Raw genomic sequence first — 8073 nt, forward strand, 5'->3', positions numbered from 1 at the left:
CAAGTGCAGGCCCCCACAAAGACACGGGAGGAACAAAAGCTACAGAGGAGGGCAACATCTCGCCCGTGTGCCTTTCCCCTTCCTCAGTCCCTCTGGCCGAAACATTACAAGCAGCAACACATGTAAGGAGGAGCACAACGTTCAGACAAGGTCACAAGCGTCCAGCGGACAATACACACGACAACAACGACGACTTCCGTGTTCCCTGAGAATGATCATGTATAGAGGGATGGAGGCGCACGACGATGAAGCGCTAGGTAAAGGGATAACAGCCAGGGAAAACGGTTGACAAGTACACACACGCACGCACACTCTCTCTCACACACACATGCATGCAAACACACACACACACACACACAGACAAAAGAGATGATCAGGTGCTAGTAGAGGAGGAAAATAGGAGGGCTGGTGGTGATGGTGGGGCTTTGAAGGAGGCGGGTATGGGAAATATTTCTTGGAGAGGGTTTTCAGGTTCATGATCAAGATTGGGAATGCCCATAGAGAGGCAAAGTGACCGCCTACTTCCTGCTTCATCAGCACTGCACCAGCGATTTTCATCCGCCATTTATTTTCCCGTAGACATTTCGTAAAATGCTTATAAAAAATAGTTTTACTTCGTCAAAACCAAACGGTTCAGCTGAATCGGGGCAGACCATAGAACATTTCACTCGGACCAAAACTTAAAAAGACTACGCAGAAAAAATATTTTCTTTTTTTTTTACGTTTTGGTCCGAGTGAAATGTTATGCGATCTCTCCTGTTTCTAAATATATCTGAACCGTTTGGTTTGAACAAGTAAAACTATTTTCATAAGCCGTTTACGAAATGTCTATGGGAAAATAAATGGCGGATTTGAACATCTCTGGTACAGTGCTGAAGCAGGAAGTAGGCGGTCACTTTGCCTCTCTATTGATACAGTACAGGACTGCTGCTGTTGAGTTTGAGGTCAAAGACTTTTGCATCAAAACATCAGTACTATACACTGCTATTTCTGCTAATGCTAAAGTAGGAATAGCAAAGCTAGTTTCCATCACTTACTCAGATCAGAATGTTAGCCTAGTATGACCCACACATAGGTCTGTGTCAGTTTCCTGGAGCGGAGCGGGGGGATTTTGGCTTGAGCGGTGAGCGAGGAGGACCAGAGCGGTACCGGAGCGAAAGTTGGAGCGGCACCGATCACCCGCTCAGACACGCTCCAATTTCGCTCACATGTTCGGTTTAGGGATGGGACCGATCCGATCCAATATCGGAATCGGGGGGGGGGATTGCAATTCCAGCGCGGGCCGCACAGTTTGGCCGTAATTTGCCCATGTATAATAGTTTCCTTCTTTGCCTTGTATATTTTCTTAATTTTGTCTGCTTTTTGCAAGGTATATTTTAAAAAAAATCTTTAATTGGCCAAATCTTTGCCTATACTGTATATTCAAGAAAAATATCAGTATCGGAATAATATCGGTATCAGCAGATATCCAATTCGGGTATCGGAATCGGATCGGAAGTGAAGTGAAAAAATGTGGATCGCGCATCCCTAGTTCGGTTCGAACCAGAATGCATCGGTGGCGCGTGGCCATGTGCACGCCCGCTATTTTCTTGCCAGCTGCTGCGAGACGAGAAGGAAGAGACTCATGGACCCTGACCCTGAAGACCGACAGAACGTTTGTTTATTCATGTCATAAAAAACATGTTCAATAATAGCCTGAGGTGTCTGAGTCAGACTCCTCAGGCTCTTATTGAACATGTAATAAGCGTTATACTCATTCCTTTTCTGCCTCGCGCTCCTGCATCTCCGCAGCGGGGCTGCTGCGTGCGTAATTACGCAGCGTACTGAGAGCCGCGCTGAGTGATGCCGCTCTGTTAGAAGTTGAATTTCATTGCACCTGCACACACTTTCTTTATCATTAAAATTGGTTTTCTATTAATCTATATACATTGAATCCAACCTTTTTTTCTGCCAGCATTCGTCATTTTCCCCTTGGCGCACATAAAGACACATATACGCTATTAGGCTATTTGCGTTAAGGCCTGCGGCCGGGTGCGACAACGAACATGCAGCCGATTCTGCTGACCTCATGTTATTTGTAGTGCGCAATGCCCAGGGATGTCACGGTACTAGAATTTCTACTTCGATACCGATACCCAGGAAAATATCGATACTCGATACCATTTTCGATACCGCGGGAAGGGGGGATGACGACACATCAAGAGGCATAAAAATAAAGTTGGACAGATGGACGGACAGACGCACACTTCTCCATAATCTAGGCCTGATCAAACTTTGAATTTAGACGGCAGATTAGCCCTGCTCTAGCCATCAGAACACGTTTAGCTTGTTAAAGCAACAGATTCCCAAAGATAGGGAGGGGAAAATCTGTGATTTTCATTCAAAGAAAGCACTGATGGTATCAAAACTGTTGCAAATGATTATTGTATCCATTTCAAATTTTTTAGTATTGATACTTTCGATACTATCGATACCTGTTGCAAATGAGTATTAGATTAAAATGTTCAGTATTGATACTTTTCGATACAACCCTAATGCCCATTGGCCAGGCATTTAAACGCAAATTAAAACGCCCTGGCCTTTTATCTTTTTTCTTGAGCGGAGCGGTGAGTGGGAGCGGGTGTAATCTGTATGGAGCGGGGGGGGGGGGGGGGGGGGGGGTCTGGAGCGGAGCGGCCGTGAGCGCTGGAGCGGCGGGTGGAAAAGGAGCGGTAATCATCACCGCTCCACTCCTGCTCACATGCTCCGTTTTCCTGGAGCATCATCACAACAAAGCAGATCTGCCACAGCAGCTCCATTATGTAGCCCACTGAGCCTAAGCCAGCCAGATGTGCAGCAAGGCCCTTTACTGAGCAAGCGTGGACCTTGAAGTCTCCTGTTTCATCAAGCAGACACACTCTGGCTGGCAGGCTGAAGCTCATAACAGCATGCTGTAAGCCATGGAAATGGATGAGTGAATAACTGAATTCATCAGCCCCTCTTTAAGTGATTGGAACTGCAACAGGATCCCGGCAGCAGGTGGCATGGTCCTATTTCTGCCCACCTGAGTACGTACAGGTAAGTGGTAACACGATCTGATAACTAGCAACATCCTGTTTTGTGTGCCTGTGTGTGTGTGTGAGGGGAGAAAGGGGGTGCTTTTTCTATGCTGCACACTAAAAAAACATAACATACAACATGAATAAAATGATACAAGGCTTAAAATTCGGCGCGGGATTGCGGGTATCGCGCATATTTTCGGGCAATTCCGCAGATTTGGAATTTAGAATGCGGGAGAAGTCCCGCAATTGTTTGCACGCCGATGTCTATATGTCAAGCCGACGGCGCGGAACGAATATTGCTGAATACAGACGACTGGTCGGACACATTACACGGGCGGACTGTTAGCTGTTGTGACTAGCGGACGTTAGCTCAGGCAGCGGTGTAGCGTCCCCGCTCGGCAAGCAAACCGCTTGTTGTGACCAATCTTCCCCCGCATTCAAAGCACTTCATACTCCCAGAGCTGGCGTAATCCATATAAAAACCCCTCATGCTTTACCTGAAATGAAACGTCCAGGTTTTGTGTCGGTCGGTGTTTTGCCCCAAAATCATATTTGAATATTCCCTCTAAACAAAACATATTCATTCGAATATATTTTGAATACTATTTTCTTCTCTTTTTTGCGTGTGTGAATACAACCAGAGAGCTTATATAGCTACTTGGTATATTTATTTGAACATAACAATTTTTTTTATTTCAACATAACCATTGTTTTTTTTCCATATTTATTCAGTCAGTACTAATACAGTAGTAGCCTACACTTTTGTAATGTTTTTAAATAACCAGGCAGACAATGTATGTTTTTATGTTGCCCTCTTGGCGAGGTTTCTTACCTGGTTAAATGTAAAATAATCATAATCATAATCATCATCATAATCATACATTTTAATATACATTTTCATATTGGAATATTCTTTTAATTTTTATATTCGAATATATATTCGAATATAGAATATTCCTTGACAGCCCTAGTCGGTGGCTCCAAAAACAACCGGCTAACGTTACGGCGATAACCTGGAGCTAACGTTAAATTGCGGGCAGGGTAAGTCCCTCTATAAACCATAATATCTGTGTTGTTTCACCTCTGATTGAAAAATGCTTTCACCTGATTAAAGAAAAACATTATGTGATATTGACTGATGCCCTGTTCGGTCATGTATCGTCGTGGTGTAGTCAGTTAGCTCATCTAGCTCTATTTTGGACCAAACAGGGACTTGAGTTGAGCTATGCAGCTGCTGGACAGAGCCATGAGCTGTTTGGAGACCAAGAAGGAAAACAAACACGCACATTTTACATCAAAACATCAGTCAACATCACATAATGTCTTTTCTTTCATCTGGTGGAAGCATTTTCAATCAAAAGTGAAAGGACACAGATAATGGTTCATAGTGGGACTTTCCATGCCTGCCCATTCACTTCAATAGAACTCTCCCCAATGCAAAATTCGAACGGGTTTAGTTGCCAGTAACATGACAGTAAGAAAGACAGAAGTAGTGAGCCAAGATGGATGATTTAATATTCCATAGCTCTGACCTAACCAAATCTAACTGACACGACATCACTATTGTGAACACAAAACAAAGAACACTTATGATATGATACGATACGAGTGTTTTCAAGTGTATTACTCAATACAAAAAATAAAGGCTTTGATAGAACAGAAAGCCTATGGCTGCTTAGTCTGCAGATAAAACACAATGAAAAAGGCAAAGTATTAAAGTAATTTAGACTCAGGTGTGCACAAACTACATGTTAAGAACTTCCTTTTTTAAATACAAAAATGTGAAATTATAATCGCTTATTGGCAGATAGTAGATATTTGTCGGTTATAATATCGGCTGAAGAAATCCCCCCCAAAGTCTATAAATCCCCCCTATCTGAAGAACATAAGGGGGGAATTCCCCCTCAGTTTCCAAAGTGAATTTTAGGCCTGTGATAATAGTACATTGGGTATAACAATACATTTCAGATATTATTTTGAGCTCTGTGCATGTGTCAATTGTACGATCTGCATGTCCAGCATTATCAGGCTTCATCGTGTAGGAACATGACAAGCCTATCTCATACAATAGATTCTGATTGGAGTAGTTAAAGATCCCAAATTCACAACTAAGATAGAATTGCCGTAGTAGGAAAAACAACTATCTGAAATGACAGTGGTCAATCCTCTTTTTGGTATATTTACTGAATAGTTGTACTTGGTTAACAGCATAGGCGTAGTGCTGGTAGAACGCGGGGGAACGGTGTTCCCACACTTCTCCAAGGGGTGTTTTGTGTATGTATGTGTGTGTGTGTGTGTGTGTGTGTGTGTGTGTGTGTGTGTGTGTGTGTGTGTGTGTGTGTGCGCGTGCGGAGCCAATAAAACGAGTGAAACTGGGCAAAGTTGACGTTCCTATATTTAAAGTGGGCTGAATGATTCACACGGCATCAACTCATGGCTTGAAGGAAGAAGGAAACATTCCACCTTAACTAGCTACTGGCTTTTTCAGCAACAAAATATGTCCCCCCCCCCCTCCCAGTACCTCACTATAACAAGTAAAGATGAAAAGGCAGCCAAACATCCTTTCATTTTTCGGACCAGCTGCTAAAAAGGTACGTTTACAATCATGAAGAAACAATGTTAAAAGCGTGTTTGGCACCAGGCAGGCACACGCCCCCTTCATTTATTTTCAACGCGTTCGAATCAAAAGTTAGCTAATCAGCCCATTGCAATTTGCATCGCCAGAATTCGCCACAAAATGGTAAGTTACTCACTAAAAATGCCGGCCGCCATGCCAAATGATGATCAATTATGCGTTGTGCAACTTGTGTGATATGCTTGAGACTCGTTGAGAGATTTTTTAGCTGTTTGTGATAACTGTCTCTGCTCTGCTGTGCCTATTTGCTTGCTTCATTGCAGTCAGCTGAGGCTGGACTACGTATTTTTTTGTTTCAGAGCAGGAAATGGCATGGGCTACTTCTGCAGTGTGCAAGCTAAGTCGTGTGTGTCAATGTGTGTGTGTGTGTGGGGGGGGGGGGGGGTGTTGGGACCTGCGCGTGTGCCGGGGGAGGGGTGTTTTGTTCCCCATATAGGTGCGTTCCCCCACTTCTCCAGATAGGACAACACCTCTGTTGACAGACAAGCAGGCCTAGTTGGTCAGGAGTCCCACCACTGCTCAGTGTGCCCCCCTCCCAATACAGTGCACGCACGCACGCGCGTGTGCACACACACACACACACACACACACACACACACACACAAACACACCTGTTCTCTCCCCGGAGGCTGCAGTTGCACAGGAGACCCAATGGACCAGAGAATAATTGTGATGCAACATTAAGAAACCCGGAGACTTTAGCTCCACAAAGCTCCCCTAATTCAGGAAAATGAATATGCAACTTTGACTGAATTGTATGTTGCCGTCCCCATTTCGAGTGAGGCCAAAAAATATTTTTGGGACAAAACTGAGCAATTAACCTGCTACTGTGGGGGAAAATAGAGTGCCTCCATATGCCAAATTAGATGTTTGGTTTAAATTAAAAGTAATTTGCGGGAGATCACGTTTTGTGTCTGTGTTGCCCCGTTATGCTCGCTTGAATACACACGCTTTCTCTCTCTCTCTCTCTCTCTCGCACACACACACACACACACACACCTACACCTAAACACACACACACACACACACACACACACACACACACACACACACACACACACACACACACACACACACACACACACAAATGTATAAATTTATTCTGGCCTATAACGTTACCTGTATTGGAGGGTGCTATGGTGGATGGTCTTATATGATCAATCCTAGAATATAGCCCTCACGATATATTGAATGACGAATAATACATGATAAGATGGATAAGCATTTTCATTTGAGCCAAACGTGCGTTTTTCCAATGCAGACCAGCAGCAAGCTAGCAAAGGTTAGCTTATCGTAGCTATGTGGTGCCACAAAGAGGGTAGATGGATAGCTAGCAAGCTGCTCCCTAAGACAAAAGGGAAAGTAATGGCTTAGCTATTGTCAATAGCAATTACTGTGTGGGAAGGCTACATAGCACTTTCTATTACTGGTCGACGTTATTACGTTCGTAAACCGAGAAGATCTGAACCACCTGGAAGTCAAAACGTATATTATGAAACGTAACATTAGCTAAAAATGAGCCACCAACATGCATTGTAAGGCAACTGGCTAGCAACCTAGCAACAACAGACACCTGCTCCTTCTCCAGCTGACCAGCTAGCATCAAAGGCTAGCAACAGACCTGTGCTATTTAGCATAAGTCTTAACAGATCTCTTGCAAACACTCTATGCCAAGTGAACCATCTCCGGGTTACTTTTAGCCATAAATAGTTGTGAATTGACACATTAGCTAGCGTTTATGACCTCTTCCAACTGTGGTTATCTCTAGGCAACGTTAGCATAGCCAGCTAGCATGTTACAAAGAAACACCCGAGCTAGCAAACTAAGCAGCTATTCACCGAGCATATTCTGCAGCAGACACAAAACACTCACGGCGCTAACATCACCTTAATAAAGACGTCAAACCTCACAGCAAAGCGAGGGGCTTGACTAATGTGCTAACTGGTAATAAAGAAGTAATTCCAAACCTGGGCTGAGGACTGGTTGATGAAGATGAGGATGGTGGAGGATGTGGTAATGATGGAGAGAGAGGTTGTTGTTGGTGGGTTACAGTCGCCAGGACTACGGTGACTATGGCGCTGCCTCACTGGGCAACAGTTGCTATAAAACTCACCGGGAAGAACCTGCCTGCTGCTGCTGGTGGGAGGAGATTCTACAGTACTGTTGTGTTGTTACAGCCTTATTACATACAGTCTTTCAGGGATGCGTGAATAAATGCACAATTGAGTGGGTTTATATCCATGCCTTCAAAAGGTCGATTTCAATAATGCATGTTATGCATGATGCCAATAAATCCGAGCCGTGTATTAAATTCGATGTGATTTTTATTTGGCAATCGACTTTGAACGCATCAGGTGTAAATAAAATGTTCCAGATTGTCGCAATACGAGATTTGTT

This window comes from Poromitra crassiceps, assembly GCF_964638095.1.
Source record: "Poromitra crassiceps genome assembly, chromosome: 21".
Lineage (NCBI taxonomy): Eukaryota > Metazoa > Chordata > Actinopteri > Beryciformes > Melamphaidae > Poromitra > Poromitra crassiceps.